Genomic DNA, 14,302 nt, shown 5'->3' with positions numbered 1-14,302 from the left:
ATATGTGGATGGTTAATCTCGATCTTTTGGCACTGTCAAAATATTTCCTCTAAACCTTGGGAACTAAGATGTCATGTCCCTTACGCTTGTAGCAACACTGGCTCACACAACTCTCAAGGCATAACAATACCAAGTATTGCAATTGTTGGTAGATTACTGTACGTGGTACGTGGTTTGGTACCACCCAGACGGACTTACAAAACCACAGAGTCATTATCAAAGTCTCATAAGAATTATAATCTTGTATCTGTGAATACAATCATCTGTCAAATTTTCCCGCCTCTAGCTGCTGTCACTTTTTTTTTTTAATTTCACAAAGGTATGAGTGAATTCGGAAAAATTAATAATGCATCGAATATCGAAACAAGGTAACTGTTAAGTCATCAATAATATATCATGCACGAAGCATTCGTACAGAAATACTTTTAACTTATCCTACGTGACTTTTTCGAAATAATTGGTTTGCTAAAACTAAACCAAAAACAAACAATGTATTTTGTTGACAAAAACATTGTTTGTAGTATAAGATTTATTGGACTTATTATTGGGACACACTAGTACTTTCAAAGTGTATTATAAAAGTAAAACTACAAATAGGTTTGGTATTTAAGTCAAAATGTTCAAAAGACCAAAATTTTATCATTTTGTTTATTTTTTTTAAAGTACAGACAACCGTTTAACAACATACTTTAATGTAAATACATAGTAGCAGCCTTTAAATCTCCCACAGCTGGGCTAGGCCCTCTCCCTTTTAAGAAAAGGTTAGGAACACATTACACCACGATGCTGAAATGCGGATCGGTGGATCGGAAAAAAATAGACAAGCATAAGATGAATTATAAACAATAACTAAGCAAATGAAAATTCAGTGGTTAGTCTGCGTTTGAACCCGCAATCATCGATTAAGATGTACCCATTCTAACTACTGGGCCATGTCGATTCAATTAATGTAAACAGACATACATATTTATGTAGAAGCCGCATCATTATAATACTTTTATTTTTCTACTCAAACTCACATATATTATAAAGTATTGCATAACATTAAACAAAAAAAAACATTAACAATACACATACGTTTGGGATTTAAAAAAATCTTTGTTAAGTCCGATCTAAGTCCGACCTTTGTTATATAACTGACTAACCTTTGCTATAATTAAAAAAAAAGAATGATAGATATGACATTGCTTACGTCACAATCAGATTTGTTCATAATCATACTTGCACATGATATCTAAAGGTGCGGTCGGTAAAAATTTGCCAATTACTGTTTTGACATATAACTAGAATACTTCCATTGAAAATTTGAAGAAAACATATAGTACGACACAACTTAGATGTCGCATCGGCAAAATTCGTAAAACCGATCACATCCGAATTGAGGACGCTATCCCAAATTCTCAATGTTCATTTCTTATGTGAATATGATCTTTACACACACGTAATAACTTGTAATATCATATGACCTAATATATTCGTCAGTTGTGTAAATCGGCAGTAATCGGTTTTATTTTCATTCCATTGCATTTTCCGATGCTACATCTAATTTGTATCGTACTTATACAAGTACATTATTTTCTCATCTCGTATTTTCGTAGTTCAAATTAAAATGACAAATAGAGGAGGAAAGGGTTTGTCTTTACATATGTACATATGTACGTGGGATGTTGTTGATATATAATTTCAGCTGAAAACGGATATATGATTAATATTCAACCGGTTTCAGATACGGTTACGAAATTATTCCGGATAATTCGATCGTTTCGAATAGTTTCAATTACGGATATTATAAATTGCAAAAGAAAAACTTACAAGGTCACAACTTAACTTAATTAAGTATTAGGTAGAATCACAAAAAACAGCTTAAAAATACAATAATATCATCTCACTCTATTTAAGTATAAAAAGGATGCCCAGAGGATCGGAATTGCGATTCAAGGGGGAAATACAGCTAGCATTCTTGCCACCATGCCACGCGGTCATTATTATTTTGTACGGTAACTAGTTTTAGTTCATATTTGTATATATTTAAGCAATTAATGTTATTAATTATTATGTTAACAAAAAGTATAAAAATATTCGAAAACGAAATTATAATAAATATTTTCCCATAGATTCAATTCCGGATATTTTCTTTTACGGTTCCGGGCCATAACGTCCCTGCGACTTACACACTATATAGATACTTTAGAAAGATTGTTTACCATTTGTAACTTACAAGCACGATACACATTATCCCTTGGCAACTGTAGGTACCAATCGACATCACAGTGGTTGCCAATATTTCCTTTTCGGATACCCAGCATAACATCTCAAGTCTCAAATATAAATTGCAATCTTGGAACAGTCGTATCGTCAAAGTTCGAAACAATTTTCTAGCAAGTCGATTGATTTCAAAGAAAATACTTCAAAACAAAAGATACACAACGTTTGTATGATAAAAAATAAAAGAATAGCAACAAAATCTGAACTAATATTATAAGTGCGGTTAGCGGTTTGTTTGTAAAAAAATTTTCTGTCATAAAGATCATGCAGTTTTATAGACGTAGTGAAGTGTACAAGAAAGATAAAGGTCTAGTACGACACGATTAAGATTTAGCATCGGCAAAATTCGTAAAACCGATCACAACCGAATTAAATGACGTCAAAATCATGAATCTTTATTCATTTCTTATGCGAAAATGATCATTGACGATCAATCATTATTTTTTAATTCGTACTGTACCCGAACGAAGCTTCGAAAGGAAACCAGTCTATACTAATATATATTATAACCGCGATAGTAACTCTGTCTCTCTGTCGAACTGAAAAAAAAAGCGTAATAATAACCGTAACACACGACGGATACAGGCTACCTTTTTATCTAATAAAACCACCAACGACAAAACGAAAAACGCTAGCGAAGGAACGGGCGACAACTGGTATCTCATAAAATGTTTTTAAAACGTTTTACTGCGAAACTAACGAAGAAAATATAAGGGTCGTTCAAAAGATCCTATCACATACATACATAAAATATTGATTATTTAAAACAATTTAAATTATATGTAATGAAACATTACCGTAAACAGCCTGTAAATTGCCCAATGCTTTTGCTCTTTGACAGAATTTCGTTAAAATTAGTCATATGCAAGTTTCCTCGTGATATTTTGCATCACTGTCGAACTCGAGATGACACACGACACACGACACCAAATAGACACACGAAAATTCAGTGATGCTTGGTTTTGAACCCGAAATCATCGGTTAAGTGCACGCGTTCTAACCTTTGCCATCTCGGCTGAAATTAAAGCAATTCCAATCCACATATGTACCTTTTTCTGCCTCATATACAATCTTACTATTCGTATACAAGACAAATTGTTTCTTGAATATTGTATATAGTATGGATGTAGATATGACGATAGAGTTTCGATTTTAAACTATATATCAATAGAGTCATATTTGCTACTGACAATCTATTAGGTCTATGTCATATGTCAGGTTTAAAAAGTATTCTAGGCGTAATTAAATGCTGAAACAACAATCACCTATTTGAAGTCAACAAAAATCGTACGACGTCGAATCGTTAATGACGTATACGTTTATCAATCAAAACAAATATATTATGATGTATATGTAAACGCGCAATTTTAATTATGAATCATTGTATGTGTAACTAATTTACCAATTCTAAATGTCTTAAGATTTTCAAGAAACAACCTTCAAGAAAAGAGCCGTACTCCTTATAATGTTAGACTCGGGTAGACTCAACCCAACGGGTAGACCCGTGACCACGAACGCTGTAAAGTGCTCGAAACGTCGGGATGTCCAAAATAATTAATATACGCGATTCAAATCCGTTATAACTAGTTTTATTTCAAGCAGTACTCCTTCCTTAAAGGCCGGCAACGCACCTGTAAGCCCCCCAGTGTTGCAGATGTCCTAGGCAGTGGTGATCGCTTTCCATCAGGCTAGCCTCCTGCTCGTATGCCCCCTATAACGTAAAAAAAAGAAAAAGAAGACATAATAATAATTATATCTTATAATATTCTTCATTATTAAATTGTTTCCGGGCGAAGTCGGGCGCGTCCCGAGTTACATACGATCTTCTATACTCCCATTATCATTTATCATACAACGCACACACACCGTTAGCGAACAATGGGTAATCGAAGGCGGGGCCGAGAACTAGTCTAGCAGAAAATAATGAAATTGTGGATTATTCAAATTAATTCTGAAACAAACGACAGACTTGACTTCAGAGCGTCACGACACAACGATTTGTAACCACTAGCGCGTATCGAGAGAAAATACTTTGGTCACTCGTATTACGTACTGTGTATTCGATACTGAATTAATTATTCATTTTAATATTAATTATGATACGACTATATAGAGGACATTTTTTTTAGTAATACGACCAGAAACACATTGTTTACCTTATCAGGTTACAAGTTGTAGTATTTACTTTTATGAAACAATCTTTCATGAAACAATAATAATATTACGTATCGTATAATACCGACATATTAAACAGGTAGAACTTTTTAAAGCTCGTTGTAGTCTGTGCCAGTCACTTATAAATATTCAACTACAAAGCACCAATACTTTGTATTGATTTTGTATGACATAAAGGGTAGGTAAATGACACAATAACGAGAAACCTAGTTCATATACATATAGTATAGATAGATGGACAGACAAACTACATTGTGGCCGTAAAATAAAAAAAAGCCTTATATCGCTAAGAGCCAACCCTGAGAACTGAGATTACCCTCGTGCCTGTAATTAAACTGGCTTACCCTTGAAACTGTAACACAACAGCACTATGTGTAACTGCTTAGTGGTAGATTATAGCATGAATGGGCGGTACTTACCCAGAAGGGCTTGCACAAAGCTTTTTCTATATTAAATAACAATACTATCGAAGATAGACATTACAATATCGCTTAGTAGAGATATCGCTTTAAGACAATTTTTACGGTCTATAAATAAAAGTATATAGTACATTCCAAGAGTAAATAAAGGATACATATTATGTTTTAAATACAATCAAATAGTAGGCTTTTACAAACACTTTCTAATCGTCATTTTACAATTAAGTGAAGCTACTATTAGTTTGAAATTGTAATGCCCTCCGAGAATAAGCCTCAAAACTATATATCCACCACGGCACGTATGTGCTACCAAAAGTGTCATTTCTAATATTAAAATAGACCTTTTTTTTCAATGTATATGTATGTATACACGGCACATATACCAAAAAACCATTTTTTATAATGTCTATCTGTTTGTTTCGGCTAATTTCTGGAACAGCTGGACTGATTTTGACGGGAGTTTCACTGGCAGATAACTTATATAATAAGTAGTAAATTAGGCTACAATAATATTTTTCGTTAAATTCAAACGCGTACAAGGTCGCGGACACAGCTAGTATTACATCTTTATTATGAAAAACAAAAGACTCGCGCCAGTAAATGACTTATCTTTTGTTAGCAAAACTTATAAGATCGTTCGACACGTGAATCATTATATACCTAGACAAACACGTGTGACATTGGCTTTGTTAGGATGACGTCTTAATATTTTACGCTGAGATGTTCCAGCGGTTAGCACACGTGCATCTTTACCGATGATTGCGAATCATTTCATGTGTTTAAATTGCGTTAGGTAGTCATCAAGAGGAAAACGATTCTTGTGAAATGTTGTCAACTCTATTCAGTAAACAGCATTCAAGCAGAGTAGCGGAATAATCGCAAACCTTGACTTTTATATCTATTTTAATATTATAAATGTTAAAGTAACTATGTATTTTTGTCGCTTTGCCAAAATCATAATGAAACTTGATGTTAAGCAAACTTGAACTCGAAGAAAGGACACAGGCTACTTTTTCTGCCTAACACATGACAACCAGCACCCAAAAACGCGAGCAAAGCCGCGGGCAAATACTAGTAGAGCATAGGCCGTATCCCAGCAGTGAGGCAATTCCAAAATGTTGACTTTCCAGATACGTGGTACGATGATAATTGGTAAGATGGAACAGCGCTTACAACGCGTGCATATTAAACCCATCAAACTCAGTAGTACCAATCTCTAACCGACCAGTAACTTATCCCTCAATATTAAATCTTTGTTAAATCACAACAATTTAATAAAAGGCGATCAATAATCTTTCTTTATTTTCCAGCACATCTATGATTGAGCACTTCAAAACGAGACCATAACCGATTTTCTACATGCAGCTTTCGTCCCATAATCACTGGGCCAAAAATCGGCTAACACTATTAGTACATCAGATGTAGCCGGATACAAAAAATGTCTTAATAAAAAAACTGTTACTGTTATAATTATCAGCGTGGAAAAGATTGTATAAGATCAATTTAAATGATAATGTATCTGTCGATTCAATCAGTACTTACTTTCTCTTTCAACAAACAATTTAGGTATTGTTCAGCCTCTTTTTAATCTGTTTATAACAAATGTTCGGACATCGAAGAACGTTGTTAAAGATTGTTTAAACTTATAATAGTTATACGAAATTGTTACGTAGGAATATTTTTTATACTAAAATAAAGCGGAGAATGTTTCCCACGGCTGGACAAACTGCTCTTGTTAATGCTCTCTCTTTGAGAATTAATTCTACCATTCTACATTACTCTGAAACTGATACTGAGAAATTTTGATCGAAGTTCAAGAGCGGAACCAACACCTGTAGGTGTTTTCTTAGTGTTTGGTATTTAAATTCCGCCAATTTTTTGGGTCTGGACTGCTATTAGTCTGATCTGGAATTTGATTCTACGTTACACAAGACACCAGCAGCTCATTTTCATTTTATATCTAAAGCCTTCGTTCAAATTAACTTACTAATCCCTAAAAATATTAAGTTCTAAACGATTATATACACTAAAATTAACAGTAAAATATATTTTTATAACAAAATCATATTGTTCTGCCAACTAATTATACCGTTGACATTTTGAAAATAAATTGATTATAAATATTAACCATAGATGAACGCTATGTTCTATAACATTGATAAAAAAATCTTAAGACAATTTATATAAAAACTTATTTTGTATTTCTTAAAAGCATCAAACACAACGTCATTAACCGTAACAACTTCGGAAACTGTCAACGGCGTATGCTCTACTTGGCACGCAATTTACGGGATGTGGAGCATATTTTTTTTTTATTAATAATAGATTTTATATGCTGTTTTAGCGGATATTATAAATAAATTAATGAATAGTTGAATTTCCCACCATCTCTGCTTCCGTTAGAGGAATATCAATTTTAGAATACGTGCATATTTTTATAATAATAGTCGGTCTTGATTTTGTTTTCGCTTTTCTTGCTTCACTTTAGAGTTCCGCGCACTCTATTTGCCTTTTTTTGTAATATTTATAATCTCACTAACGGCCCGTTCCAGCTTTACACGGGATGGGGACATAGCTTTTTTTATATATAACATTTATTTATACTTTTCTGTTGCTTTTTTCGACATGTTTAATTCCTTATGAATCCCCCTGTCTATTAGTGAAAACCGTACGAAAATCCGCTCAGTAGTTTTGAAGTTCATAGCGAACATACAGACAGACACGGCCGGGTGACTTGTTTTATAATATATAGTGAAGATCAGACAAAGCAAAGCATATGTAACAATGATTTTCCTTCTTTTTAAGGACAAGATATTACTAATTACATATGTAGGTTAAAAGCAGAGCTAATGGGCCACAGCTGGACTGGGTTGGAGAATCATTGAAATTACACACATGCAGGTACCCTCACGACGTTTTCCTCCGCAACCGAACACGAGATAAACGTCATCAAAAATCAAGCACATAAAAAATCAATGGTGATCAAGACTGACGTTCTAGTCACTGGGCCAAATTGGCTCTTTGTTAATATGTGTATTGTTTTTGTTTATATTTATTGTCAATGTGTTTTATTTATATTTATTTTTACGCAGCCTGAAATGCATACTTAATACGCCGACTTATTTGAAATTCAACGAGGGAGAAACTGGGGAGAGAAAAAAAATATTAAACTTAAAGAAACTGCTGATTGGGAAGTAAAGCCACCTTTGTAAACCGATTTTTTTGCAATAGTATTCAATTCAGTATAAATATTTTGTCTTAATACACACACTCAATAAAATCGTATAAACAGGAAACTGTGGTACCCAATTGAGATTAGTGTATAGTACGACACAACTTAGATGTAGCATCGGCAAATTCAACAAAACCGATTACCGCCGATTTATACAACCAACAGAAATAGCTTCGTATCACGCCATTCGACGCTATTCGTCGCTATAGATTCCCGCGTCAGTTCAACCCGAGAAAGCAAATCGACGTGTAAAATTGACGAATATATCAGGTCATATGACATTACAAGTTATCACGTTTGTGTAAAGATCATATTCACATAAAAAATAAACATTGCTAATTTAGAATAGCGAACTCAATTCGGATGTGATCGGTTTTACGAAAATTGCCGATGATACATCTAAGTTTTGTCATACTATGCTTTTAACATAAGCGTGAGTTTATTCACGTGTATCCGCTACACAATCAACGTACGAAATTAGAAATAATAACACATGACTGATAACTTTGAAAGTTTAGGAGATCTACTTTGACAGATTCGAAAACGTGCAAACATACATGGTTTTACTTTGTGCAAACCCGTGCCAGGTACCACCCACTCATCATATATGCTACCACTAAGTAGCAATACTTAGTAATTTGAAAGGTATGTAAGCCAGTATAACTACAGTTACAAGGGACATCATTGTTCCCATAGTTAGTGGCACATTGGCGATGTAAGGAATGGTTTTTAAGGCGCCATTATCTATTGGCTTCTAAGCAGGATATATTAATTTAAATAATTGTATTTAACTAACATTACTTTGTATTTTTTAAATGTTAAAAAGTAACTACTGAGTTTCTTGCCGGTGCCGGATTTACTTTCCGAACCGGTGGTATCTTCACTTAATTGTAAAATGACGATTCAAAAGTGCTTTTAAAAGCCTACTTGAATAAAGTTTATTTTGAATTGATTTGATTTGGCAATAGTGATAAGTTATCATCACATGGTCTAGTAACTTTAAACAGAACATTAGTCAATTAAATAGCACGCACATGCTTCCTTATCACCAATAGAGATCTTATACAGCTTCCATACTGATAAACAACCCACTGATACGAACCAATACTGCAAAGTTCAGACAGATCATCACGCTGTCCCATCCTCTAGGTATTTAGATTTTAATCGAGAGAATATTATATCTTCACTTACTTAAGCCATTTGGTTGCTGTAAGCAATGTCATCAGCAAAAGTATTCCTAAAAAGGAATGATTTAAATCGACTAGTCGTAAGTGTACCAAATCCAGATGATCAAGATTTTTGCTCTTTTTTGGAATATGTTCTCCAAATTAGTGAACACTTTTACTAGAATCTTAACTAATGACCTAGTTCTCGCTAATACCGTTGTTAGGTGGAAAATCTGCTAAATGCATAAACCGCATTCGACCAGCAAGATCGCTATTAGTGGAAAATACTCCAATCCATTTCTCCAAGATAAGAAGCATACATTGGGGCATACGAAAGCCTTAGCTCAACAGTGGCACATTTCCAGTTACGTAACTGTTAAAATATATATCAAAATAGTAGAAATTACAGTAAACGATTGCCCTGGCACGTTGAATTAATTATGAGAAAAATATATGTCCCATGTTACACTAAATGATTTATGGTTTCAAACTTTGTGTCATATATCCAAATCTTTTTAATCATTTACAAGTTACGACGGCATATTAAAATATCACACTTGATAACATTACGTTCCTTTGTTGAACAGTCGTCAACAAAACTCATAACAGACAAATCATAACAACGATTTGCGTAAAACGGAATGCAATGTTTACAAAAAAACATACTAAGGTAATAGTCATCACGTGTACATGACTACTAACGGAATTTTGGCGGTGTTCCAACCGAGATTAAGGCCTTAAATGTCATAATCCGACAACGACGAATCATTTTCAACTCTATCACAATACCATAGAGTTTAAGGTCCAATAGGATTACATCGAAATGATATTTAACATCGGGTCACTGAATAATAAGTTTTCAATTAAAACGAGATAAGGTTGAAATTGTTACGAATGCATTATATATTGTTTGTTCGAATCCAATTATAGATGTTCGGTTCGGTTTTGCTAAATTGACACTAAAGTTCCTTTAAACTGGGGGCGTAGACCAGACGGCACAGTCGATAGTCGAGAACAAAGACAGCGGATTCGACGTTTTATGTCTTAAATTGATCGCATAATTTATCCCAATAACAACAACAGCCCGTAAATTTCCCACTGCTGGGTTAAGGCCTTCACTCCCTTTGAGAAGAAGGTTTAGAACATATTCCACCACGCACCCAATGCGGGTTGCTAGAATGCACATGTGACAGAACTTCTAAGAAACTAGACACTTGCAGGTTTCCTCACGATATGCCTAGGACGAGATAAATTATAAACACAAATTAAGCACATATAAATTCGGTAGTGCTCGCCTGGGTTTGAACCCGCAATCATGGATTAAGATTCTCACGTTCTAACCACTGAGCCATCGCGACTTTCAGACAATTTTTATTATAATTTATCCCATACGTTATCAAAAAGATTGAGAACCTTATCCATTAGTACATAATTGAATCTTATGTTAGTGATGGCTCTACTACTTAGAGAAGGACCTTTTTGCGTAACTGTGACACAGCTATGAAATGCCTATCATCATTATCATCATTACATAGCATAAAACAAAGTCGCTTACCGCTGTCTGTCCCTATGTATGCTTAGATCATTAAATTACACAACGGATTTTGATGCAGTTTATTTAATAGATATAATGATTCGATAGGACGATCTTTTATATAATACGTGTACAATATAGTAAAGAAACAGGAACATATCTGTAATTTATTTAGTATCAGCATTGCACCCGTGCGTAGCCGGGGCGAGTCAGTATTAAATTAAACGTCAACTTATCACGTCTAGTGAATTACAACACGAGAAGCAATAAGGCACAAGATACTCGACTGGATTTGAACCCGCTATCACTAATCACGTGTTCCACTAGGCTATCTCGGCTCTGACATTATCGGGTTCTGTATAAGGACCATTTATAACAGGAACATTTAGAGTAACAATACCTCATTGTAACGTCTTGAGTGTATGTTGCTACTATATGTTGTTTCTGAAACGTCTGTACGTCTATAAAATGTATAAAAAGACATACAAATCCTTTAAAAAAATGCTTTTTATTATATTTTAAAGATAACTTAGCTGTACCCGCGACATTACGCATTTGAATCTAACAAAAAAACTTACTGTTGGAACCTAAGTTACTCCTTACATACATCATCTATCTGCCAGTGAAAGTCCCGTCAAAATTGAACGATCGTTCTAGTGATTAACCGGAACAAACAGACAGACAAAAATTGCAAGACATGTTACTGCCATATATGTATCGTGTATACATACATTTATTAAGTAAAAAAAGTAAAGTAACAGCCTGTACATTCCGGCTCCTCTTCCATTAAGGAGAGGGTTTTGGATCATATTCCACCACGCTGTTCCAATGCGGGTTGGTGGAATGCACATGTGGCAGAATTTCGATGAAATTAGACACATGCAGGTTTCCTCACGATGTTTTCCTTCACCGCCGCGCACGATATGAATTATAAACACAAATTAATATATATATATATATTTAGTGGTGCAACCCTGGGTTTGAACCCGCAATCATCGGTTAAGATGCACGCATTCTAACTACTGGGCCATCTCACATACCTATGAATTACGTAAAAAGCAGGTATTTTAATATTAAAAACACACACTCGAATTTAATTATATGATAATATAATATAGTATATATCTTATTCCAATAGGAGTACCTTAAATTGACATGACATCATATTGAGATTTAAAATGCTCCATGCATTTTAAATCATGAAAAATAACCATTTCAAAATATCACCCATGTTGTGAACTTCGGAACTAAAATTCATATGGATATATAAACTATATGGAATAGTGTTGTTTTATAAATACAGATGTATTAATATATGTTTAAAATGCATAATATAGCAGAGGTATAAGAAACACGCATGTAATATGTAAATAAATTATCAGAATACATGTATCTGTTTTAATATAAAATACGTATCATTATTTACTCAGTGCTGACGAAACGGATAAAACGATTGTTCGAATATTCATTAAATTAAGTATCATATTTATAACTATTTAGGCAATTTCTTTTATTTTTTGTAAAGTCAGTATTCATTCTGACTACATTCATCTGAATAAAAATACTGTTATTCATGGAGTCGGTGTCATCCAAGAAAACCCTACAACATATCTAGCAAAAAGTAATACGAGAATACTTTATATTTTAGACATATGTTTTTACAAATGACATTTTATATGATACTGTGTCAATCAAGGGACTCGTATCGCTTTTGATTGTTGGGCCGCGTGCCCATGGCTGACACCGGCTCCAAATATCGTCGATTTACGATTATATAATTGTAACTACATTATATAATCGTAAATCGACTTTTAATTAGTCTAATAATTCCATTTAATTTACTTAGGAGAACTCCAAAAAAATATTTTGAATGCGTAATTATTGTTTTTCCTTTCTAGTACATATTAATTTGTTTTGAAATAGTGTTTTGTTTGAGGCGGTTTTTCTTTTTGTTATTTTTTTTATTTAATGATTACATACGAATCCAGGGTATTAGCTTGTATACAATCAAAGCTGCGACGGTTACCGATGCGAGTAAAGACAAAGGCAGGATGTTGAAGTAATAAATTTTTAATGCAATCTCTTAAAATGCCACAGTCGTATCACGGACTGTATGAAGCTCATGAAATGCTATAAAAATTAATTATTTATACCATACGTAGTATCGAAACACTTGGAAAGATATGTTAATAAATGAATTATATATCGAAAACCTCCTTGGTTGAGTGTGTACACCGGTTTTTAAGAATACGCCACTCCGTAGTCCTGGGTTCGATTGTCGGCAGAGTCGATGTAGAAAAAGTTCATTAGTTTTCTACGTTGTCTTCAGTCTGGGTGTTTGTGGTACCGTCGTTACTTCTGATTTTCCATAACACAAGTGCTTCAGCTACTTACATTGGAATCAGAGTAATGTATGCCATGTTGTCCAATATTTATTTATTTTATATACTTTATATAAATACATCATAGTTATGCCCCAGTAAATAAATAGACCATGGAATGGAAGACAAATACACTCTCTTTCAAAGAAACACCGCGTAACTTGTTATGTAAGTTATGTATGTCTATTATTACTGTTGTGTAACTTACAGTGGAAACACTTAGATCTTGGATTAGGAGTACACCTCGCCTTATTGGTGACACGAGAGCTGGTACATTTTTTGACCAGAATATCGGATTTCAACTGGGAAATGCTGCTGCTGCTAAAATTTTTCTTTGTATATAATTACAGTATGGTTAATGCTCATAATCTCTATGTTAAGTGGAATAGTGTTATATTATAAATAAATATATTAATGATTTTATGAAAACCTCTTTTTTACACCTAGAATCGAATGATCGATATTTGAAATATTTTTTTTTATCGTGTATTATAAAAGAAGATTATCTTTACACGCTTATCTGGCGTGTAAAGAGGAAATGAGAGGTAAAGTGCACCTAAGGCAATAAAAAGCTTATATCTTGAGGAGACAAAAAGAGCTTGGCTTTATTCCCAAGAGACTGTTCGGACAATCTGTAATTGGAATAGTCTATTCAGTTTCAGAAACTAATATAATAATTATCACTGATTAATTGTTGTATTAATCTTTAGCTTTACACTACAGAAAACAGTCACTGATATAAATAAAATAAACCATTAATAAATAACAATAAAAAAAAGTCTTAATAAAAATATTAAAGCTTCATATCGCTCGAGATATCTGCAACGTAGACGATGTACTTAACGAGGTTTATTCATCGAAATAACTGAACCGATTTCAATGAAAAATCTTTGCATATACTAATCATTCGAGACAATGAAGACTCAACTAAGAATTATGGGTGACTTGGGTGGGCTGGACAAAATGGATTCCATCTAGTCGACCGTAGTCGTAGATATATGGTTTTTATAAATTGGTAGGGATTTATATAAAATAGACACACACTGGTGTTATAAGAATTAATAGTCATTCCTTACATCGCTAATGAGCCATCAACCTTAGGAATTAAGTTGTTATGTTGTACCTGCATT

The 14,302-nt window shown here is 33.7% G+C and overlaps 1 protein-coding gene across 1 annotated transcript in view; it reads right to left on the bottom strand.

The window, feature by feature from the left end:
* LOC124541828 (mitogen-activated protein kinase-binding protein 1) overlaps positions 1-14,302 on the bottom strand; it is a 153,344-nt gene that overhangs the window by 116,653 nt on the left and 22,389 nt on the right. The gene's annotated exons all lie outside the window — the stretch shown is intronic.

This window comes from Vanessa cardui, chromosome 29 (genome assembly GCF_905220365.1).
Source record: "Vanessa cardui chromosome 29, ilVanCard2.1, whole genome shotgun sequence".
Classification (NCBI taxonomy): Eukaryota; Metazoa; Arthropoda; class Insecta; order Lepidoptera; family Nymphalidae; genus Vanessa; species Vanessa cardui.
The sequence above is the reverse complement of the archived record's forward strand: the minus strand, read 5'-3'. Positions and strand labels throughout refer to the sequence as shown.